The sequence below is a fragment of the Pocillopora damicornis genome, chromosome 5 (genome assembly GCF_964200805.1).
Source record: "Pocillopora damicornis chromosome 5, jaPocDami1.2, whole genome shotgun sequence".
In the NCBI taxonomy this organism is placed as follows: Eukaryota; Metazoa; Cnidaria; class Anthozoa; order Scleractinia; family Pocilloporidae; genus Pocillopora; species Pocillopora damicornis.
Window position 1 is genome coordinate 27,258,137 of NC_142674.1, and position 24,810 is coordinate 27,282,946.

A 24,810-nucleotide genomic window follows, 5' to 3' on the forward strand; every position below is an offset into this window, starting at 1 on the left:
AGCTCGGTTAAGAAATGAAGATGATTTTAGTCTTGTGACGAGCGTGGGACAAAGAAAACTTCTGAGTTCCCATGAGGAATCGAACTTTAGACCTTAGGATTCTGCTCTCCGATGCTCTACTACCGAGCCACAGAGACTCCATGGTGAGTGAAGTCTCTTACGAAGTTCATATGACACGCGTCCTGCATACTGTGAGGATTAACAATGTCAATAGCGTAATGTTTGTGGATAGAACTTCGTAATAGACCTCGATCATCGAGGTGTGCGTAAGGAAACACCGGCAGATGACAATGAAGTGCGCATATCCGAGTGTCGAGCTTCAGTGTAGCGTACCGCGGGCACACAACTAGGCATTGCACGAGGGCTTCACGTGGGCTGATAGCTGTGAAGCCGCGTAAGCAAATAATTTGCAACCCGCGTTTTGAGCGCCAAATCAAACTGGTGAGGTTGAAGTTGAACAGTAATTCTCAATATTTTACATTTTCTGATCAACTTGCAACGCAACAATACCGGCAGAGCTAAAGCTTTGTCAACGAGAGGAAATTGTTATGATTCAAGTTTGTGGAGAGAGGGTTTTGTGTGAAAACAGGATGAAAAGAAAGAGACTGAGAGACCAAAAAAAAACAAGAAGTAATTACGTAAAGCAAGTCGAGAAAAACGCCCAAAAAAGCTAGAGAGGACACCAAAATATGCAGAATACGGTGAAAGGAACGCGAAAGAGAACAAGAAAAGACATAAGTAAAAAGACGAATATCTAGCGAAGAGCAACGCGAGAAGGAAGTACATCCAGGTGTCCAATACCTTCAACTTTCCCTCGAAATGACTGAACATCCGAGCCCTTTCTTCTTAGGTGCTGACTATTTCCTCTGAGCATCTTTTGCGTGTGTGAACCGAATCAATGAGTTGCCTCTTTGAACAATAGGGAACAGCAGACTGCGGTTGGATATCATCGTTTAGTACACTCCACAGTGGACTGTCGATGCTTAACGCGTCTTCAACCGCAATTATAGAGGGGTATTTACAACCCACCATGTCAACGTTTTGTCCTGTGTACTCCTTGAACAGCCGTTCAATGGCCCCCGTTGCGTTCGTGATTTGCGCACAAAACCGTTTTGCAATGGCTTGTCCATCTAAAGAATGATTAACACGACATGAGTCAAAATGATACCGTAGAAAGCCTACACCACAATCATTTCATTACGATATGTTGGTTAGCTCTAATCGGGCGTCTTATCGACGACTGTTAGTACTCAAACAGATCAATGAATTACCTGCATATTTCTTCATTAGTTGTAAGAGAAACGACCGTTCTTAGCACTTGACATGCATGGATAATTGCAAGTCTTCTCGACGCTTCTCTTGCAAATCGCAGAGGTAGGCAATATACATTCTGCTGTCAGGAGACCATCGGGGTTGGCCGGCCGCCCTCAAGGTTCTTTAGCTGTTGATCCAACCTATTACCAGCAGAATGGAAAACAGTGGAGAAACCAAAAAATTGATTGGAATTATTTGTTTGGTTTTGCATTGCTTTGCAGTGCGATTGGCAAACAAAACTTGCCCCGAGAACTAAGTAAAATACCAATAACGACTTCCACGTTTAACGGTATGGAATTGTCCATAATTCTGATTGCTCGATTGCCTAATTGTCTGTTTACTTGTGTGATTAGCTATTTGTTGATTTTGTGGCTGGTAATGAGTACTTTGCTTTGTTTTGGCGGACCTCATTTGAAAACCGTTTTAATATCCTTACGTAAAGATCATTTGGTTCCCAGACCAGGGGAGTAAATATAGCAGAATCCAAACGATGGTTTCATACCTGTCAAGCTGATCGGTCAATATATTCCAAGGTTCAGATGTCAGGGAAAATTTTTGCAGGTTTGTTCTGTTAATGAACCGTTTGAAAAATTCGGAAGACAAGTATCAGAGAAAGTCAGGACAAATGACAGAAAGTGATGGACCAAAAAAGTAAGACATTTACTGTAAAATTCAGAAACGACAATTGGGGTAAACATGGTATGAAAACCAGATCCCCATGCTACTCCATACCCTACACAGAAAACTGCCTCAACTTGTCCTAGTAATCATCTGGTGATGAGCCTTCAAAGAAGAAAACGTAAACTCATAACATAAACTGTTTAAGTAACTTGTGTGTACCTTTCTGAACTTCAGTTGTGGTACTCTAATTTCCTCTCAAGCACTTCAAAACTTTATCAAACTATAATCAAAAGTTAAGTGGGACAAAATACAATGGAGGTCATTCATTTGTCATGATTATTTTTGGTCGTTAAAGGTGAACCATTCCAAATAAGATCACAGCCGACCGAGTTGCAAGATAAAAAAGACTGGTTAGAGGTCAATAACAACTAGGCATTCCACGCGAAATTTGATAATAGCCTGGGACTTAGCGCGTGTTGTGTTGGAACTCGCCATTTGACTAAACTTCGTCGTAAATATAGTTTACACACAGGAATAGGCCCTTTGCAGCTAGAGGTCACGTGCCTAGATACGCGTTAGCAACGCTGAATTGGAGAGCAAGCTTTCCAGCAAACATAAATTGTACAAGTCTCTTGAGCGTCACGCGTGTGTCTAGTTGAAAGGCGATTATTCTGAATTCAAGCTTTAAATATCTTTCAATCTCTCCAAATCCAGTAAGTTTAGCATAGAAATATAGCTTTGAGCACATCTTTGAGTCGGAAAGGTTGGTTTTCAGCTGGGATCGCGGCAAAAATATCAGCGTCAAGTCGACCACGAGTTACAAACATGGCTTCTCCGTCAGGTATGTAGAACAGAGCTTGTCTTCTTGTTGCACTTTTATAACCACGTTTGGACGATTAATACAAGTAAACAGAAAGAATCTACGGTAATTCACTACACTTTGAGGTTTAGGAGCTGTTTACTATCGAAAAACATAGAATTTTGGCTGCTTATTCCCCTCAAAACTATGGTGTTTGAACTAACAGGCGTTGTTTAATTCATCGCTATAACTGTAGAGATATTACTCGCCTAATTTTGTGATCATGTCAATTTGAACATTTTTCCCAAATCGTTAGACTAATGTTACTCGTGTTCATATTTTTTTTAGCTGAGGAGAGCCAAGATCTTTCAATATTTCCCTCGCTGACCTTCGATGATGTCGGCCAATATGCAAAATATTGGATGCCCTTGGTAGTGACCAGAACCCCTTTGGGTTACTGGAGGTTAAAGTTGTGAAGGAGGAGGCAACCTCATTTGATGATGTGAGGTATCTTACTAAGGATAATATTAACCAGTATTCTCTGAAGAAGAACGACATTTATTATTACCAGGTCCAGTGCCAGTTGGGCCTCACTGGTCTAGACTGGTGTGATTTTTTTAGTTACATGAACAATGACATGTTTGTCTGCACAAGAATCCTTTTTGATCCAATTTTTTTTCAGGGAGCTAAAGATAAGGTGGACAATTTTTTTTTCAATTACTATCTAAGCTGATTTGCCTCTAGTCTTTGCTTACTTGTAACACTGTATTAGTTATGAAAAGGTTTAACTTCAATAAATGTTCTTTAAAAACATTCTACATTTGCTCTAATTTGTGTATAGTTATTTTAGATTTCAAAACTTTTCTTAAAAAGGGGCTTACCAGATATTGTCAGGGTGAAGGATTAGGTGAAGTTGACCCAAGATATGCATAGAGCATTTTTTTCGCAGAAACATAAATGTGACTTATAACTTTCTTGTTGGTGTTTTTTAGCTCTTTTTAGCCAAGGTTTAATTATTTACTTGCTTCATCACAGTCAAATTCAAGAACTAATTATATATGGTAATCCCCTGATTAACCAACCTTAAAAGAAAAACACCAAAACTGTCTAACACTATATTTAAAGAACAATTGATTCAGAAATAGTATGTCCAGTTGTAACTTTTTATTAACAATTCAAATTTACAAACACTCTTTATGACTACTTAAGCTTTTTCTAAAAGGTTAACTTAATCATTCTGAATGATCTTCTAATCCAAATGAATGCACTACATTTCACTGTTGTCACTTAGATAAGATTAAAGGTCCTTGAAAATTTGTTAGAAGACAGGCTATAGAAAATAGCTGGTTAACTGAACCTAAAGATGACAGAGGAACATCGGAATCAAAGAAGTGATACTCCTTAACCCTCCTGATGGCACGTTCTACATGTATTCTAAGGCTTGCAATAGTTTTAGTTTTTTGTACATCTTGAGTTGAAAACTGCCCTTGATTTTCCAGAAAAGGAGGGATGTTTAACTCAACATTATACTCCTGTAGCATGTTACCTATATCAAACCCCTTGTCTGCCATGACTGAGTCTCCTGCTTCTAAGAGGTCTAAAATACCACTACATCTTGTGATTTCCTTGTCACTAATCCCTCCAGTGTATAAAGTGGAAACAAAACATATTGCTCCACAAGGGGTGATTCCAATAAGACCTTTCAAAGTTGTGTTGCTCTTATAGGATGAGTATAGCTGTGACTGTAAGAATAGTGATGTGGGTGTTTGCACAAAAATCTCTGTGCAGTCTAAAATAACTCTAGTGCTAGGATAGAGTTTTCTGAAACCCTCAGGCATGCATCTATCTACATCTGCCCTAGAGGGCCAGATAATCTGACTTCCAAGAAAAAAATACAAAAAATTGGACCAGGTTACTAATTTTCTAGAGACTGAGGATATATGAATTTCAAACCTATCAGCAAGATCTTGCTCAAATAATCCTAGTTTAAGCCGAACAAGAAACATAAACATTTCATCTATTAGAAGCATATTTCTGGAGGCTGGTCTGTTTTCTCTCTCTCCAGAGTCTCCAGAGGCATAACAGTAGGTCATTAGTTCAGCACTGGGCTTAATAAAGCTAAAAAAAAATTAATGTGTTCATTTGAGGGGAAACCAGTGTAAAATTTTATACTCTCGTTGTCTACACCAAATCTCTCCAGGCCAAATTTACTTAATATTGCTTTAAAAGCTGCCTGCTTTTTTATCTCCTCCAATTGTTGAGCAGCTTCAGCCTTGACATTTCTTAGCTCTTCTTTAGCTACAGCTGCTTCCTTTCTGCTCACCTCAAGCTCTCCCTGCATGGCCAGCAGCTGAGCCTTCAGAGACTGCACCTCTGTTTTCACACTTTCCCTGCTTTGCATTGCCTCACTTTCCACTCCATCGGTGTCACTATCATCTGTTTGAGTATCTCTGTGAACAAAGCCAAAAAATTAGATATCACACTTTCATACATAATTCTAAATTTTAAAACAATTAAATCATTTTAGACATTGAAGAACCTGAGATCTGTATATATACTTCATACTCATACATCCCTTCTATAGGGTGTTACAAATGCTTTTAAAATTAGCAGTTAATACATATCCCAAACTGATACAGTATTTAAAAATTAGAAAGATGCCATTATAGTCTAGACTTATCATTATAACCCCATAAACTCACCGACACATTAAAATATAACTGAAGGATAAATTACCTGTCGACATGTCGAATAATCTTTCTTCGTGCTTTTGAGGAGGAAGTCCAGTTAAAATTCGATGGAACAGCACCTCTTTTCAGTCGCTGGCTACCAGACTTGGTCGGTGGAAGGTAATCTTCCTTGGTAAAGTGCCTTGAGCATACTCTCGTACTAGTAGTTATCTAAATAGAGAAAAGTATAAGCCATTAGACACATAAGTTTACTGAACAGTTCCTTGTGAAATGCTTTGAAAATCGAATGTCTCTATAAAATACCTTGAATTCAGGACCTTCGTCTCTTCGGATTTTCACGAGCCATTCCTTCCTCAGCTTTTCGTCCATGGCACGACCGGGAATGCGATGGAAATGCAGATCTTCGTGGTATCTTGAATCCCCATTACATTGGGGAACACAGCAATGGTATGCAGACTTTTTTTTGCCTGTGGTGGATTGTTCAACTGATTCGTCCGTATCGATATCTACAACAATGAAAACAACGCTTGTTAGTTCAAACACCATAGTTTTGAGGGGAATGAGCAGCCAAAATTCTATGTTTTTCGATAGTAAACGGCTTCTAAACCTCAAAGCGTAGTGAATTACCGTATTTTGTTTCTTTTTACTTGTATTAATTGTCCAAACGTCGTTCTAAAAGTGCAACAAGAAGACAAACTCTGTTGTACATACCTGACGGAGAAGCCATGTTTGTAACTCGTGGTCGACTTGACGCTGATATTTTTTCCGCGATCCCAGCTGAAAACCAACCTTTCCGACTCAAAGATGCGCTCAAAGCTATATTTCTATGCTAAAATTACTGGATTTGGAGAGATGGAAAGATATTTAACGCTTGAATTCAGAATAATCGCCTTTCAACTATACACACGCGTGACGCTCAAGAGACTTATACAATTTGTGTTTGCTGGAAAGCTTGCTCTCCAATTCAGCGTTGCTAACGCGTATCTAGGCACGTGACCTCTAGCTGCAAAGGGCCTATTACATCTGATCTTGACACAGTCAACAAAATCACTCGCAGTAATATCAGAGTAATTATGCCGAGAAAAGTGATATCACTTTCGAAGAGGAAGACCATTTAATCTTGTATCATATCTTTCGGATCAAAATGGCGGGCTTTTCGATCTTCGAAACTCTGCACGTTGAGGTAAATTGTCTATTTGTAGCACCTCTGAACTCAGTACCCTTTTGGATACTTGGCGAAAGGAAGATCAGAATAATCTATCACCCGTTAAAACTCTACAAAGGTTGGTGAAGTGTATTAGAAGTAGTATCTTTTTTTAAATTTGCAAAAAAATCAAACAAAAAAAAAGACGGTAATAACCTCTGAAAGCTTTCAAGTAGCTGCCTCAATGCAATTGGTTTCATTCGTTAATATGCTTTGAAATTATTATTATTATGAATTACACAATGATTGACTGGTTTCTCCAGTTCATCTTACATGTCAACAGATACCTTCCACCTAGCGAGGCTCATGGTGGTCTGCCAATGATAAAACTGTTGTTGGGTTAGCATGTCGCAGTCATTACACACCGAAAAAAATTCCTTTTCCTCTCTCAGAACGTATAAAACATAGCATGGAAAGGTAGAAAATAAATGGGAAAGACAATGGACGAATGATTTGTGTGCTAGATTCTGGAGGGGAGTTTTTAGTTTCAAGCCTTGGCCGTGATAATTGTGTGATACACACTCATTGTGTATGACTACTTACTGGAACTGTAAGATCAGTAACATTGTTCATGTTGGGCTCTACAAAAAGTGAACAAACAATTTGGCAAAAAGTAGATTCAAAAGTATTTTACATTTTAAAATCACTCATGCAGGATAGCAGAGCTTGTGGAATGTGAGAATGAGGCATATCATAAACTAGATCCAGATCCTTTTGATGATTGGCATCCAGGTAAAAGTGCAAAGCTACCTTTTCATATTACACACTATTTGTGTTTTATACATTATAACATCTATTATAAATACACTAGGTAATGTAGTGTAAGGTATTCTCAGATACTAGGAAGGATAGCCAGACCTAAAGGGGGTAAGTTTCTTTGAAAAACCTGTGATGCTGCATCAGTGGTGGAGTTTAACAAGATAATTTGGTTTTATTAACTGAGTTGATAATGTTAATTGGCCACCGTAAAGAGTTTCAAAACATTTCAAGCATTAGCCCTTTGTCAGAGTGTTTGTTGTGTAAACCTCTTCCATTAACTGCAAGCCGATAAGAAACAAATTATATGTATATTGAAGAGAACCAAGGCCTGCCAATAATGAAACAGGTCCAAGACACACTCTGCATGAAAAAGAATGATAACACATGACAAACAACAACAATTCAAACTTTCATGAATGAGAAGTGTTGTTCTTGCTTCTTATTCAATGTCAATTCTTCTTTTTGTTCCCAGTGGAATCTTCACTGGACTTACTGTGTTAAAGAGGCACTATACTTATCTACTTACTTGAGTCACAAGAAAACACTAGAACTTAGATGAGGCTTGGTGTGAGAAGTGTCCATGTCACAGTGATGGCCTCATGTGGTCAAACTGATATAGCCTGGCTGTCAATGAAATTAATTACTTTATTATAAATGTTTTCTCAGTTAGTACATGCACAATGATTGGTCAATTTAGTGGGTTGTATTTCACTGAAAAGCTTGAAAAATTTTAAATTTTGGCTTTAATTAGAATCTTCTCCTTTTATTGGACCCTGATTATTAAAAATCTTATGAGCCTCATTTTCTCAGTCCATACTCTTAAGTGACAGAACTTTTTTTTTTTTTTTGGCTCAGATGTATGTCCTAAGGGAAAAAAACTTAGTCTGTAATTTTAACAGTGCAGATCTTGCTCTCAGTCAATAAGAGGTCTTGATTGTATTAAATTATTCAAAATAAAATGAGCTCTTGTTTTCTCTATCATGAACATTTCAGGTAGAGCTGATCCAGACTGTGCATTAGGCCATCTTTTGAAGACACTGTTCAGAAATGATGAATTTATGGACAAACTAGTGAACTCCTATATCATGAGCACTGTGGAACAGTTTAATCTGAACTGCACTGCAGCCAGAGTGTTGTTAAATGCCATGCCTGGGCTGGAAAGTGCTGCAGTTTTTCAGGATATGGTAAGTTTAGAAAGGTATTCTTAATCCTTTAACTCCTAAGATCTGATTGTTAATTATCTGCTCTAGCTGCAACACATTTCCTTGTGAATTAGTTACGAGAATTTGGTGTTAAATCAAGATGACAACTTCTACCTGATAAGTCTGAGTATTCTCATTACCTTTGTGCTGGATAATGTATGGATATTATGGGGAGAAGTTATCTGTTAATCACTTCTGGGAGTTAAAGGGTTTAACTTAGTAATCTTAAGATGTGACTTTCTTTCTTGAGCTTGAGTTCTATGTAAAAATCCAGATCAATGTGTCCAGTTTCTTTGGCATGGCACCCCTTGTCCTTTCCAGAAAAAATACTCAGAATTAACTCATACAATTGCTATTTCATCAAATTATAGATAAAAAACATGAATTTCATGTAGTTATATCATGAAAAACAGAAAAGGAAAAGAGATCTTATTTGTTGCTCTCAGTCACCTCACTTTAGTGCAAAAAAACTTTAAAAATTGCAACATATTTCTTAAATAGAACAAGACAGATCGTAAGGTTTAAGCTCACTAAAGAAATAGAGAAAGATGTTTTTTGTCTCGTCACAAGCGTGTGACAAAAAAAAAAGATTCTGAGTCCCCAGGTTGAATTGAACCTTATACCTTCAGATTCTGGGGTCCAATGCTCTACCACTGAGCCACAACAAATAAGATCTCTTTTCCTTTTCTTTTTTTCTTTGTCCCGCACTTGTGAAATGACAAAAAACATCTTTCTCTACATATTTCCTATCAATAAATTTAATGTCAACCATGTACATGTAGGATTAGCAATGCTTAATCGTTTATGCAAGTGGGCCAGAGAAGCCTCAGAACCCCTGAGATCATATGCTACAGGTATTTATAGCATAGTTTACTGGTCTTACTTTTCACAGTACTTCAGGCTTTGAACATTTTGGTTGCCATACCAAAAACAAAAGGAAAAAAAAAGAAAATTGAATTGACTAAATATTTAGCATTTAGTGCTCTCCTTGGGAAAATTATATTCACCTAATTCCTGTACAGCTTCTGAGTTTCTGAACTTACTCAATTTTGTTTACACCTTTATAAACTGGGTGCAAGTAGAAGGGTGTTTTAGTTTGGTGATCCAAGGTTATTTACATTAGGTTAACCCTTGAGAGTGACTAGCATCTAATTTCTTCTTTCAGTGAATCAAACATTAAGATCGTGGAAATAAAGGAAATGATAAGCAACTGAAGAACCTCTTGATTGTTAAACAAATTCTCCTTGTCAGTGCATTAGGAAATGTATAGAGAACAGTATGGAGAATATGCATACTGATGTTAGGTTGTAAAGAGTGAAGATATAGATAGTCATGGTTTGATTGAGGATTCTAATATTCCTTTTGGTTCATTTTTATGTGTATTGCTGCAGTAGCATTTTTAATTTATTTTTAATTTCAGGTATCAGGTATCACTTCAAATGATAATTATTATTTCTAAACAGGTCTTTTAGCATTTGCCATGGAGAGCCAGGATATTGCTGCAGTATTCAGAGAAGAAAGCTCCACCTTGGTAAGTCAGTATAGCAATAATGATTGTAGATATATGAAATTCATATAGTTGCACTGTGGTGAAAAAATAAGTATAAGAGATCCTCACAGCCAAGAACACTACTGAACTAGTAGTTGAAATAAGACCTGAAAAAAATGTTCAGGCCCGTATGGGATTTGAACCCATGACCTCTGCGATAACGGTGCAGCGCTCTACCAGCTGAGCTAACAAGCCAACAGGGAGCTGGTCAATATGTTGGATGTAGCAATTTTTAAGAGTGACCGCTAAGGTTACAAGAATAAAGGAAAGGATCAGCTGTTAAAGAAGCTAAATTCTCCTTGTCAGCACCTTAAGAAATGCAAGAGAACAGTATGAAGAATATGACTATTGATGTTAGGGTGCTGAGGGTTTTTTGTTTTTAGCCTTGTGGTTAACAGCATTTGTATTTCAAACGTCTGAGTGCAAAGTTGGCTTTTCACATCTCAGGAATTGTCTATTGTCAGTCATTGCATTTTTTGTTTGAAAAACTCTTGTAAACTATAAGCTGAGGATTAAATGTTGAATTTCACATGTTTAGGTTCCCTCTATGCTGCGACGGCTGCACATTTTAAAGGACTTGTCAGACCTTACACAGCCCGCTGTGACAGACCTGTCAAACAGGATTATCCTGAAAGCAAAGACAAACAGGAACAAGAGTAAAAACAGTAACAGCATGAGTAACAAGATAAAGAAAGTGAATCTTGCTGAGCCAGGACCATCATGCACTGTGCCACAGAATGGCGAGTTATCCGGTTTGTGTAATGGAGAAGTGGAAGAAGTGAATAGCTACAATGGAAAGGGTTAGTTCACTTTTGAGCATTGTAACTCAGATTGTCCCTCTGTTAGTGAGTTCAATCTCCTAGCAACTTCAAGTTGATTTAACTGTCTTTTCAAACTGAGTGGTATGACGTGTTTGTAACTTGAAGGCTCAATTATTCTCCTTTGGGTTTTTTACTTTGACAGCCAAGGCAATGCTTTCAATAAGACCCTGGTACCGGTAGGAACTCCAGCAGGTAGTCTGTAGTGAATTGCCAGGTATACACTGGGAGCTTTCATGCAAACTTACGATGTGAGACCTAAAACGCCTTGAGATCTTGTAGAGTTCTTTGATCAGTTAAACAATTGTTATCAAGGACTACATTGCTTAAGGATCATCTATGGAAGTTTGACACCAAAAACTTTGTTTGAAGGGGGGGGGGGAGGAGGGGATAAGGGGGAGGAGGAAGTATGCCAAGTAGGTTTGCCCTGCACAAGTTAACTCAGTTTCCTTAAAATTTGTAAATATTTTCCTTTTGTTTCAGGCAAAAGTTGTCTACAAGCAAAACATCCATTGCTAGTTAAAACAAGCAAGGGTTTCCTTTCCACTGGAAATGTAATTTGTGCACCTAAGGGAGGGTACCACATAGTCCCTATGTCCTTTTCCCTCTCCCCCCTGACTCTTGGCATGCAGCAGAGACTAATTCTACAGTATCTGACTCCCTTGGGGGAATATCAGGAGGTATGTGCTGTAATTAGGCACTTGAGCATTTAATGATATATAAAGAACAGAAAGAGTCTCCACTGAAGTATGTGGGAAGCTTGTGGGAAAAGGGCTCTGAATCAAGGATAAATTGGAAATGTCACACAACTTGAGAATTTGAGTTTGGACCGTTTTAACTAGTCGTGTGCGTGGCATGCAGCAGAGACTAATTCTACAGTATCTGACTCCCTTGGGGGAATATCAGGAGGTATGTGCTGTTATTAGGCACTTGAGCATTTAATGATATATGAAGAACAGAGAGAGTCTCTCCACTGAAGTATGTGGGAAGCTTGTGGGAAAAGGGCTCTGAATCACGGATAAATTGGAAATGTCACACAACTTGAAAATTTGAGTTTGGACCGTTTTTGGACCGTTTAGTCGTGTGCGAGCAAGAATTATTTTTTGGAGGAAGGGACATACGTTGGCCTTGGTCAGAAGATAAAGAACTCGGATCAAGAATTTTTGATCATCTGATGTGCTTTAACTGAACGTGCGCGAGCAGGAAATTCTATTTGGATGAAGGGACATAATTTGGTCTCGGTCAGACGATAATGCACTCGGATCAAGGATTTTTGATCATGTGAGTCGTGTTAACTAATTGGCGCGAGCAAGAAATATTTGTTGGATGAAGTGACATGCATTGGCCTTGGTCAAAAGTTAATGCACTCAGCTCTGAATGAAGAGGTTCTCTTTGAGCCGTACCAAATTTTATCAGTTGTTATGGCAACTGAAACAGTCGTAGCTGAGCCTGAAGCATTGCTTGGCCATTGATTTATCTTGACACATTTTTCTTTGAACATTTCAATTCAGCTGTTGCCGACAGTGTTTGAGTCTAAAGCCCTGGATCTTGTCATACACTACATTACATTTAAAGGCCAGGTGGACCTACAACTTGTCTTTGAAACCCTCAAGGTAGGAAGGAGGGAGTAACGTCATGCTTTGTGTTGTACGTCTAGAATTTCATGCAGTTACGGTTGGTTTTCACCCTCGCCGGTGTACTTACAAAAAGCGTACAGCGATATGATCCTGTGAAAATCAAACCGATAGAATCAGAAGCAAAATACTGATTCCACTTATGACTCCTTCGCTAATGATATGTGAAAAATAAATTGCTGGAGTTTTCAGCCATCGGTTAGCTCAGCTGTGATTCCGAAAATCGAGTTTTCACTGGATCATAAGCGTTGGAGTTCTTAGCGGAATCAGAAGAAAAGAAATTGTTCGGAATATTCCGACTCCGATTTCGTCAAGCTTTTGGCTCCACTTACGACTCCGACTCTCGATTTTCTCTGGGTCGCTGGCACTCCTACAACTAATGAACAATTCGTCTCCAATTCTGTCTTTTGTGTAAACGAACCTCTATCACATTCATCCCTCTTGAAAAACACTTCTTTAACTCTTCAACTCTCAGATCAAATTTGTAATTCTCCTTACTGTCAACCACAGAATTCTTATAATGTTGGTTCGGATAACTTAGTATTGGATCAGCTAATCCTGCCCGAATTGATAATTTTCTTTATTCTCATTACTTATCTGGTTGATATTGTATTGATATTGTAAGGAGAAATTCTGTCTTGGTCACTCGTGGAAGTTAAAGGTTAAGACAATAATGCATTGTACCGACTGAGATCTGACAAAAAAGCCTCAAAATTTAAAAGCTATTTCCTTTTATTGTCGTTTTAGTATTTGGCATCCCTCCTTTGTCATAAAAAGTTTGCCACAGAATTTGTGACTCATAACGGTGTCCAGCGGTTACTAGAAGTGCCTCGCCCATCTGTGGCTGCTACAGGATGTTCTATGTGTCTGTATTATCTCGCTTACAATGAGGACGCCATGGAGAGGGTAAGACATTTTTCCAATTTAAAAAAATGTTTGAAGTTTTCTGATTTGTAGTTGTAAGAAATGCATTATTTAGTACAGATTTAACTTACCAATGATGGGTGAGTTATGAGCAGACCAGTATTTTCTAAAAGAAAGAGGTAACGAGTATCATTCCGTTAAACATGAAACAACAATGAATTGAATAACACATCTCTGCTTATTTTTCATGAATCTCCCTCCCCACCTCCCCCTCCCCCCCCCAAAAAAAGCTTATTTATGTCTAGCATATAACCCACAGGTAGAGAGATAAAAAGGAATTAAAGAAAAACTGGTCAAATGGATAAAGAGAATCGCAGGCAAGGAGATAGAAAAAGATAAAGATGAGAAACAGAAATAATCACTCAAAAAATGCTACCCTACAAAATTACTCTTAATTCCACAAAAACTTCGAATAATTAAATTCTTGGTGCTCTTTTTTCTACATGGGCCAGAGGATCATGAAATTAACAAACAGAATATGTCGACGGAACCTCCGTAACTGTCTCAAATAACTTGTTTCAGGTGTCCCTCCTACCAAACCCTGTGCTGAGTGACCTGGTCAAGTATGCATTGTGGCTTCTAGAATGTTCTCACGACTCTGGCAGGTGTCACGCAACTCTCTTTTTCTCGCTCACGTGTTCATTTCGAGCAGTGCTGGAATTGTTCGACAGTAATGATGGTCTGCGGAAGCTTGTGAACCAGGTAATTAGTCAGTTTTATTTATTAATTACACGACATGGTTTGGACCCCAGAGAAACGTGGATCGTGTAGTTCAATCGCCTGGAGTAGGATCACACCACGAGGTCTATTTGTTCTGTGACCTTTCCGTTATCGTAGGAGTAGCAATTTCTCTTAATAACACTCATTCGAAATATTTTGCAATACGTAAAGAAATAAAAGAACGACTAAGGTAAATAATGATAATTTAATTAATAAAATAGAGGATAACGTTGAAGGCCCATTCTGATTGGCTACTCAAACTCCGAATATCTGTTACTGTTCACCTCCAAGAAACTCGCGCGTGATTTGCGCACGGAAATATTGCAATCATCGCGGGAATAAATGAGTTAAAATCATCCCTTTTTGCTATGTTATCTTACTCTTTAAGTATATACTAAAACAAATATTCACCTCAGTGTCGATGGCTGGCGGTGGATATTCACCTCGCGGCTTCGAGACTCAGTGAATATCCACCAATAGCCAGCCACCTCCACTTCAATAAATCACGGTTTGTTACTTTTGAAACGTAGTTTAGAGACATGCCGACCGCTATGAATTAACAAGTATTAAGTTCACGCCGTGTTTGCATTTTTCAGACTGCGCAGACTCTTTTAAATTTTTTCAAGCCATTTTACGGTCCTATTCCACTTGCGTTTGCATCTTGAAAACAACGAATATTACTGGCTGCAAACCATTTTAAAAGAATCTTTTTTTTGTTTAACCTTGTCTGGCAGCTAAGTACGCTTTCAATCCTTCGTCCCGATGAGGCAGAACTACTGAGTGATGATGAGGTGTTTGGTAGCCGGCAGACAGCAAAACACACTTGCATGGCTCTACGGAGATACTTTGATGCCCATCTTCACATCAGGGCAGATGCGCTGAGGAGATCTATTGCAAGGAACGAGGGTGGAACACCACCAGTTCCAGTTCCAGCGTATAAGGTGAATTTCCAAGCCTATTCCCTAATTCTAGGAGAAAATTTGTATATCTTTAGATGGGCAAATTCAGTATGTTATGTTATGTGAAAGGACTACGCCTGCTCGGCTGTTTTAGTTCAGAGAGGTTGGAAGTTAACTTAAACCTGGCAAAGGTTTTTGGCAGTATTCTGCTTAACATTTAATCCCATCCTTGTAAATTTTCTTTCACGAAAGTTTATGAACCTCGCTTAACAAACACCTCAAATCGTCTTAAATATTTACGCAGAAGATACTGTTTTTGTCTGTTTGTCTGTCTGCTTGGTTTTGTTTGTTTGTTGTTTTTTCCGCAGTTTTGTCTTTGGTAGCCAAGCATCATCTTGTTCAACTGATATTGATGAGCAACTGTTCTCTTTCAGGCTGCATCCCTGTCTCACAGCAGTGTAATGGAGAACTGTCAGTTGATGTTAGAGTATGCTCCAACAACACTGCGTTGGGAGCCTGTTGAGGTAATAACTGAGAAATAACGCAAAAGAAAAAAAAAAGCGTCACATGGTCGTGGTTGATTATTTCGCAGAGGCGTATCTTGGTTTATTAAGTGGAGGGCACATAGTAGCATTGAACTCCTATGTAGAGTGTTATAGTATTTTTCACAGGGACATGATACAATGTCCAGCTTCAAACTCGTAGCTTATGAAACCCCTCGATGGACACCATAACACCTATTTCCATTGCTTTGTTGTTGTTAGTCGTTATTCTCTTCGGTTTTAATATTATTATTATTATTATTATTATTATTATTATTATTATCATTGTTATTATTATTGTCATCATCATCATAATTGTTATTACAATTATTATATTCATAAGTTTCCTAGTTTACATATACGGTTCGCTCTCAGGAATAGAGTGGAGAAGTAATTTCATTCATTTGTGTGTTTGTTCGTTTCTTGCTTTGTTTTGTTTTTGTTTTTATTTTTTCATTTTATTCACCAGTGTTCATAAGCATAGACACACCTTGCCAATTTACCTATAACTAGAATAAACTGTCTTTTGTCTGAGGTCTTTACAGTGTCAGAATGCACACGTTTTCTCGTTTTTTTAGGGATTTGTGGCAAACCGCAACGGCCTGAAACGAGGACGCGGCCAAACAAAAGATCTAATTGCTTAGCATGTGCGTTTTAGAACTTTTGTACATCTCCGTAGATGCTCTCTGCAAAACAAAAACGTGAAATCACCCAACGTTGCGTTGAACGGAAACACCGATTGCAAATTAGTAAAACTTACATTTGGAACTCAACCCTGCTTACATATGTTATGCTGAAGTTGTGGCCCCGTAAGAGACGATAAACACATCCAGCCACACGCGAAATTCTAACCAAAAGAAAAATGTTATGGAGAGCGCCCATGTTTTTTAGAGTGCGTTGCGTTACATAATTATTAAAAATAGAACGAAGAAGTTTCTAGAACATTTAGTCATGATGACTAAGCGAGAACTTTAAGGAGAACCTTCTAGAACCGTGACTCAGCATATTTTTGTTATGATGTAATCATAGTGTAATGTTTCTAAAAATAACAATATTACAGAACATTCTAGAACTTTTCCGAAAGATATATAAGGAGTCACGCTAGCTTAGAGAAATAGGCCTTTTAGTGAGCTATAACTGCTGTTGCGAAGAGCCCGGAGGAGCGAGAGCCGGACAGAGTTGTTTACTGGAATTGAAAGCCGTGTGGAAGGCTACGTGAGAGAAAGAATTACGGACGTCGACAGTTTGTTAAAGATTTTCAAGAGAACTGTGAGTTGTGCGGTAGTGCACTGAGATTTAAGTGATATTATTTGTAAAGGGCTCTAAGTTATAGGGATACTGATTGTATTAGCATTTATATCGCTCCGTAGATAAGTGAAAAAGATAGTTATTGTATTGGTTGTCGATATCGCTTCGTAGTTATTACGTTGGTCAATAAAGTAGTTGAGTTGTACGAGTTGTATCTTTCTGGCGGTTTGGAAAATACCGTAACAGAAATTGGGGGCCTGTCCGGGAGCGAATTTTGTGGAAGTGTATTTAGAGCAGAGGTAATTGTTTGGGAGCGAATTTTACAGAAGTATTTGGCATATAAGTTATTGTCTAGGAGCGAATTTTGTAGTGAAGGTTATAGTAGAGTATTCTAAAGATAAGTTATTGTCGACTTAAGTAGTCATAGAGTATATCAAGATGTCAAAGTTTAATCCAGAAGACTTTATGTCGAGTCCCGACAAAGGAGTATTTAATGCGTTAAGGAAAGACGAACTTATTTTATTAGCAAAACACTTAGAGTTAGAATCTAAGCAAGCAATGAGAAAGGATGAGATACGACAGATTATAGTAAACCACTTAGTGGATACTGAGGTTTTTGAAGGGACAATGTTAGAAACATCGTCAAAAACAATGTTAGAAATAAAAAAGTTGGAGATGCAAGAAAAGCGAGAGAAAGAGGAAAGGGAAATGCAAGAACGACTGAAGAGAGAAGAAATGGAGATGAAGAGAGAAGAAATGGAGAGACAAGAAAGACTGAAGAGAGAAGAAATGGAGAGACAAGAGAGGCTAGAGAAAGAGAAACTGGCTTTTCAGCATGAAATGGAAATGAAAAAGTTAGAGCTACAAATGAAATTAGGATTAAGCTCGGATAGTGACAAGCATAGCGAAAAGTTTGATGTTACAAAGAACATTAGGTTAGTGCCTCCATTCCAAGAAAAAGATGCTGATAAGTACTTTTTACACTTCGAGAAAGTAGCTAGTAGTCTTAAGTGGCCTAAAGAGTGCTGGGTTATGTTATTACAAAGTGTATTGGTTGGTAAAGCTAGGGAAATATATACACAGTTAAGTGTAGAACAAGCTGTAAGTTACGACGAAGTTAAGGATCTTATTTTAAAGGGTTACGAGTTAGTTCCTGAGGCTTATCGTCAAAAGTTTAGAAACTATGAGAAAGTTAGTAGTCAAACCTACGTAGAATTTGCTAGGAGTAAGGAACAGTTATTCGATCGTTGGTGTTATTCACAGAAGGTAGATAAGAGTCACGATAAGTTAAGACAGTTGGTATTAGTTGAAGAATTTAAGAGGTGCATTCACAGTAATGTCCGAACGTTCATTAACGAGCAAAGAGCAGAAACGTTGGAAGACGCTGCACGGTTAGCAGATGAATTTTCGCTGAGTCACAAAGTGAACTTCGTGGAAAAGCCCCGTCAGCCTGACAGTAGATTTCAGCCTCCCTCCGCATCACGATGGGTTGGAAGCCAGCGGAGTAAACAGAATGACGGAGCACCTCACAAACGGAACCCTGGTAACCATTTTACAAATCGTTCCAGCTCCACCTCGCCAGGACAAAACAGGTTTGTTTTAAATAAGCCCATCAAGCCACCAACCTGTTATTATTGCAGAAAAGAAGGTCATCTGATTTCCAGTTGCCCAGAAAAGTGGAGATCTGCGCAAAAATATGGTGTGGAGTCGAAGCCCAACGGATTTGTTGCTAAGCCGTCGCCTTCAGTTTTTGAAAGTGAATGTACACCTCCGCGATTTTCTCGAGAGAAAACCCAGACAATCTCTACAAATGACGTCAGTGGTTCGTCTAAATCTGTCATGGATATGTTTCAGCCCTTTATTTACGATGGCTCAGTATCATTATCCCGTGATATGACAGATTCAGTACCGATCAAGATTTTAAGAGACACTGGAGCCTCACAGTCTTTGCTATTAAGCGACACGTTGTTGTTTTCTGAGAAATCGTCCACTGGTGCAAGTGTTCTAATCAGAGGAATCAGTTCCGAGTATACCCCAGTGCCGCTCCATACAGTTTTTCTGTCGTCAGATCTTGTGTCTGGTCCTGTGAAAGTTGGAGTACAATCAACATTGCCGTTCGATGGAGTACATCTTATCCTTGGAAATGACCTTGCAGGAGACAAAGTGGTCATTAATGCTGTCGTTACAGAGAAGCCTAGTTCAGAAAAGTCTCCAGACCCCGTCGAGAAGATAATTCCTGGTCTTTATCCTGCATGTGTAGTAACGCGAGCCATGAGCAAGAAGAGGAAAACCAGCGATGAAGAAATTGCTTTAGCGGACACCCTTATCAGTCGAGTTTTTGAGGATGAGCAGCCAAGTCCCTCCCCTTCTGAGCCAACAGAAACCCTACCTGAGAAGAATTTAACAGATCAGTCTGAGAAGATGTCGACCTCTCAGCTCATCGCTGGACAACGTGAAGACCCAGAAATTTCGCCGTTGTTTTCAAGAAGCGTCAGTGAAAACGAAGTATCACAGAACCCCACCTGTTATTTTGCAAAGAATGGAGTGCTAATGAGAAAGTGGAGACCGCTCGATGTTCCAGCTGAGGACGAATGGGCTGTTAAGTACCAGATTGTTGTCCCGAAAACTTACAGGCAAGACATTTTAAGTATGGCACACGAGACTCCCCTGGCTGGCCATTTAGGTGTGAACAAAACTCACAGAAAGATCTTGAATAATTTCTATTGGCCCAACCTGAGAAAAGATGTAGCTGAGTACTGTAGGTCATGTCACGCCTGTCAGATGGTTGGGAAACCAAACCAGACCATTCCAAAAGCGCCACTGCAGCCTCTGCCAGCCGTTCAAGAACCATTCAGCCGTGTAATTGTTGATTGCGTCGGACCGCTACCAAGAACGAAGTCTGGAAATCAGTTCTTGTTAACCATCATGTGTGCGTCCACCAGATTTCCTGAAGCCGTGCCCCTGAGAAACATTAAGGCCAAGACTATCGTCAAAGCTTTAACGAAGTTCTTTACGCTGGTCGGACTTCCTAGCGCTATCCAGTCTGACCAAGGTTCTAATTTCATGTCTGGTATTTTTCAACAAGTAATGCACGAACTTGGAATCGCACAGTATAGATCATCCGCGTACCATCCTCAAAGTCAAGGAGCTCTTGAAAGATGGCACCAGACTTTTAAGAACATGATGAGAGTCTACTGTTTCCAAACAGAGAAAGATTGGGACGAGGGAATCCACCTATTGCTGTTTGCGGCACGCGAGTCCGTCCAGGAGTCCCTAGGATTTAGTCCGTTTGAGCTCGTATTTGGGCACACTGTGAGAGGGCCTCTTAAACTGCTTAAGGAGAAATTATTGTCAAGCGGTAGTGAGTCTATTAATCTTTTACAATATGTTTCAGACTTTCGTACTAAGTTATTTAGAGCTTGTGAACTAGCTAGAGACAATCTTAGTTCTTCTCAGAAGTTAATGAAGAAGAAGTATGATGTAGACGCTGTAGAACGTAGTTTTAAGCCAGGTCAAAAGGTTCTTGCATTGTTGCCAGTGCCCGGTAACACATTGTATTCTAGATTTTTTGGTCCTTATGTTATTGAGAAGAAGTTAAATAACCTTAATTACGTAGTAGTTACTCCAGATAGGCGTAAGCAGACGCAATTGTGTCATATTAACATGTTGAAGCCTTACCTAGAGAGAGGTAATAATGTAGTTAAAGAGCCCGTAAACGTTAATGTAGTTATTTCTGAGCCCGAAGACTTAAGTAGTGAGTTTAGTAGTAGTTATCTCAGTCTTACTGACACATCAAAACTCACCAACTCCGATGTGCTAAAGAATTTGGACTCCAAGCTGTCACACCTTGAAGAGAGTCAACGTCAAGACCTACAGAAGCTACTTGAAAGGTATAGTGACCTGTTCCCTGATGTACCATCTAGGACAAATCAGATTTACCATGACGTGGATGTCGGTGATGCTACTCCTGTTAAACAACACCCACACAGGCTGAATCCGAGAAAACAACAGTACCTCAAAGAAGAGGTAAAATATTTGTTGGAGAACGATTTTATCGAACCAAGCAGCAGTAGTTGGAGTTCTCCATGTATACTCGTGCCTAAACCGGATGGGAGCTATCGGATGTGTACCGATTACAGGAAAGTTAATAGTGTGACTAAGACAGATACCTTTCCAATCCCAAGAATGGATGATTGTATCGATAAGCTGGGAAAGGCAAAGTATGTAACAAAATTTGACCTTCTCAAAGGATTTTGGCAAGTACCGTTAACAGATCGCGCTAAGGAGATATCAGCATTTGTAACTCCAGAAGGACTCTACCAATACAAGGTCATGCCCTTTGGTATGAAAAATTCTCCTGCTACCTTCCAACGTCTCATTAACAAAGTCATCGCCAATCTTGAGGATTGTGAAGCCTATATTGATGATGTAATCATCTATAGTGAAACCTGGGAGAAACACCGAGAAACTATCCGTGAGTTCTTCAGGAAGTTGAGCGAGGCCAAATTAACAATCAATCTCTCCAAAACCGAGTTTGGCCAAGCACAAGTGACGTATTTGGGACATGTCGTCGGACGAGGACAAGTACAGCCAGTTAACGCCAAGGTCGAAGCCATAATCAAGTTTCCGCGACCAGAAAACAAAAAGCAACTGATGCGTTTCCTTGGTATGGCTGGTTATTATCGAAGGTTTTGCTCTAACTTTGCAACTGTCACAGAGCCATTGACAAAACTGCTCAGCAAGAAGGAGAAATTTAATTGGAGCGACCAATGTGAAAAGGCTTTTGAGGAGCTGAAAGCCATGTTACAGAGTGCCCCTGTTTTAACAGCGCCTGATTTCTCTTCACCGTTCAAGCTGGCTGTTGATGCAAGCGATGTTGCCGCTGGTGCTGTGTTGTTGCAAGAGGATGATGAAAGTGTAGAACACCCGGTTTGTTATTTTTCAAAGAAGTTTAACAAAAGTCAAAGGAACTATTCTACCATCGAAAAGGAATGTTTAGCACTGCTGTTAGCTCTTCAACATTTTGAAGTTTATGTTAGTTCCTCAAGTTTGCCCGTTGTTGTGTATAGCGATCACAACCCCCTCGTATTTCTTCACAAATTAAAGAGCAAGAATCAGCGATTGTTGAGGTGGAGTTTAATGCTGCAGGAGTATGTCTTGGACATCCGACATATAAAAGGAAAGGATAATATTATTGCAGACTGCCTCTCGAGACCTTGAGCTTTGCAAGAAAGTTTTGCAAACTTTCTTTTCTCGAAGGGGGAGGGTGTTATGGAGAGCGCCCATGTTTTTTAGAGTGCGTTGCGTTACATAATTATTAAAAATAGAACGAAGAAGTTTCTAGAACATTTAGTCATGATGACTAAGCGAGAACTTTAAGGAGAACCTTCTAGAACCGTGACTCAGCATATTTTTGTTATGATGTAATCATAGTGTAATGTTTCTAAAAATAACAATATTACAGAACATTCTAGAACTTTTCCGAAAGATATATAAGGAGTCACGCTAGCTTAGAGAAATAGGCCTTTTAGTGAGCTATAACTGCTGTTGCGAAGAGCCCGGAGGAGCGAGAGCCGGACAGAGTTGTTTACTGGAATTGAAAGCCGTGTGGAAGGCTACGTGAGAGAGAGAATTACGGACGTCGACAGTTTGTTAAAGATTTTCAAGAGAACTGTGAGTTGTGCGGTAGTGCACTGAGATTTAAGTGATATTATTTGTAAAGGGCTCTAAGTTATAGGGATACTGATTGTATTAGCATTTATATCGCTCCGTAGATAAGTGAAAAAGATAGTTATTGTATTGGTTGTCGATATCGCTTCGTAGTTATTACGTTGGTCAATAAAGTAGTTGAGTTGTACGAGTTGTATCTTTCTGGCGGTTTGGAAAATACCGTAACAAAAAATTCATCATTTCAGTCGACGTCTTCCTCGACGTTACCTTCCTGACTGCTCAAGTTCGCTATAATGTAACACGTTTTCTTTTTCTCCTAAAGATGATGAACAGACTTCAAGGCTTCACCCTGCTGCTTCAGTTGATCTCCCTATCGTCAGACTGGGGAGCGACCAGTAATAGGTAAGTCATTGGTTTTGCTATCATTTCTCCAGAGTTTGTACGAGTCTAGGAAAATCAGGAAAGGTCTGCTTGTAGGACTGTGTTACTGGACTTTGAAATTCTCGGAAATCGTTTCAACTCAAGAAATTGAAGTTTTTGATAATTCATTTAGCAGAACATTAGATGTAATGATTTTCTACTGCCTTCAAAAAGGTACAAGAAGCTTTTTAGTATTGTCGACTTAAGATACTACAATTTTTCTTTGCTCTATTCAAGAGCGGACGCCATCCGATTAGCAGCCGACGTGACCCGCCTTGCTTTAGAGATGCTGTTTGTGTTGACAGTCGGTCCTAAGGCTCAGATGGCGCTGTGTGAAGAAGTGCAACTTCCGTCAGGAGAACAACAGAAAGGAATGAGGTATGATCTACGGGAAGAGAATTAATTTAGACGTGAAGACTCGAAAAATTCCCATCCAAAGTCCTTCGTGATCATCACAAGGAGTAGAAATGTTCTTAGTCACTTTATTTTAATGACCCGTGAAAAAATTTGATAGCAAGAGACCAGAAGGCTTATATACTCTCTATTTAGTCATATTGAGAAATCTTTTTTTCTAGGCTTCTGCTGCGTTGCGCTGAAGGGAGTTTACTCAATGACTCTGAGGTACAGAAAGCCGCTCTCCACGTCATTTGTAACTGTGTGTGCGGTCCTCGAGTCAGGGTAAGTGATTTGTGCGCGTTTCGATTGAGTTCCCTTCCTCCCGCATGAGTTTCTCAAAGTTTTCTCGCGACAGAAAAAAAAAAACAACAACAACAAAAACAAACAAGCAAAAACAAATAGGAAACAGAGTTACAGGCGTAGTTTGTTGGTAGAGCAGGCGAAAATTCTTCATTTTGTAACTGACTTGGTAATGACAAAGTCGCGTAAAGTTGAGTCAATATCGGAGTCAACACAATAATCTTTGTTTACCTCTCCACGGTTCCTCAACCCCCTCCCTCCCCTCCCTCAACGCTGCTCTCCTCCCAGTCTTAGGCTGATTAAAGCTCATTAAAGAATTGCTACTCAAACGTTAGGAATATTTGTTGAATTTAAAAGTACTTAGTGTTTAAGGTGCTAAGCTACCAGGCCGAGTGCGTTGTTCCTTTTTTCCATTTTTCCGTTTTTCCATTTTTCCGTTTAACTACGGTACAGGCCTGATTTTTTTCAGGGTTTTTTTTCAACTGCTTAAGTAGTGTTTGGCGTCACCGCGATGATTACTTTTGTCTTCATTGTTTGCAGATTAGCGGAGCTGTTGCAAAATTTCAGTCGAAATCCAAGCCGGCTTTCAAAAGCAGCGACGACATCTTATCCAAGATGTGGGGATGTGTCAGGGCCAGTAATGGCATCAAGGTTCTGCTCTCCTTACTGATGGTGAAAACGCCATTGGTTGATGCAGATTGTATTCGTGCTCTGGCTTGTAAAGCGTTATGTGGTTTATCGAGGAGCGACAAGATTAGGCAAGTCATTGGAAAACTACAGCTGTTTAACAGCGGCCAGTTACAAAGTGAGTATTGCACTGCGCAGTGCTTTCTTCACACTTGTCCAACCATGTATATTATACAACTGGGTGTGCCCGTGGGCAAGATGAAGCGAGTCCTGTGTTCTGATAGATACCTGAGCTCTTATCCGCTTGGGGTATCACGCTTTTATCTCGCGCAAGATAAAAGGTTGCGTTGCGAAGACTTACAAAGTTTGTAATGTTTAGCCAACGTCGGCAAAGAAGTCGTTAAAAGCGATAGAGGACGGTCAAAACACGTTTTCAAATGTAAAACGAGCACTCACCATCACAGATGGCTTTCT

The 24,810-nt window shown here is 39.3% G+C and overlaps 1 long non-coding RNA gene, 1 other non-coding gene and 2 pseudogenes across 4 annotated transcripts in view; 2 read left to right on the forward strand and 2 right to left on the reverse strand.

The window, feature by feature from the left end:
* Positions 1-2,469: 2,469 nt before the first annotated feature.
* LOC149046276 (uncharacterized) lies at positions 2,470-3,552 on the forward strand. The gene is made up of 2 exons (XR_016186790.1): positions 2,470-2,776; positions 3,083-3,552. It is a non-coding gene; the product is annotated as an uncharacterized LOC149046276 (long non-coding RNA).
* A 331-nt stretch (positions 3,553-3,883) lies between these two features.
* Positions 3,884-6,448, reverse strand: LOC149046277 (uncharacterized; annotated as a pseudogene). The gene is made up of 4 exons (XR_016186778.1): positions 6,136-6,448; positions 5,728-5,930; positions 5,471-5,634; positions 3,884-5,184 (listed from the first exon to the last, which is right to left on the reverse strand). The product of XR_016186778.1 is annotated as an uncharacterized LOC149046277 (transcript).
* A 180-nt stretch (positions 6,449-6,628) lies between these two features.
* The window catches only part of LOC149046278 (DDB1- and CUL4-associated factor 1-like), a 32,540-nt pseudogene continuing 14,358 nt past the window's right edge, over positions 6,629-24,810 (forward strand). The window contains exons 1-16 of the transcript XR_016186788.1: positions 6,629-6,707; positions 7,284-7,360; positions 8,381-8,575; positions 9,378-9,443; positions 10,053-10,120; positions 10,677-10,938; positions 11,440-11,636; positions 12,468-12,569; positions 13,338-13,496; positions 14,037-14,216; positions 14,969-15,175; positions 15,568-15,657; positions 22,916-22,995; positions 23,251-23,391; positions 23,589-23,691; positions 24,250-24,514. The product of XR_016186788.1 is annotated as a DDB1- and CUL4-associated factor 1-like (transcript). The remainder of the gene's footprint in view (positions 6,708-7,283; positions 7,361-8,380; positions 8,576-9,377; positions 9,444-10,052; positions 10,121-10,676; positions 10,939-11,439; positions 11,637-12,467; positions 12,570-13,337; positions 13,497-14,036; positions 14,217-14,968; positions 15,176-15,567; positions 15,658-22,915; positions 22,996-23,250; positions 23,392-23,588; positions 23,692-24,249; positions 24,515-24,810) is intronic.
* Trnan-guu (transfer RNA asparagine (anticodon GUU)) lies at positions 10,261-10,333 on the reverse strand. Its single transcript has one exon. It is a non-coding gene; the product is annotated as a tRNA-Asn (tRNA).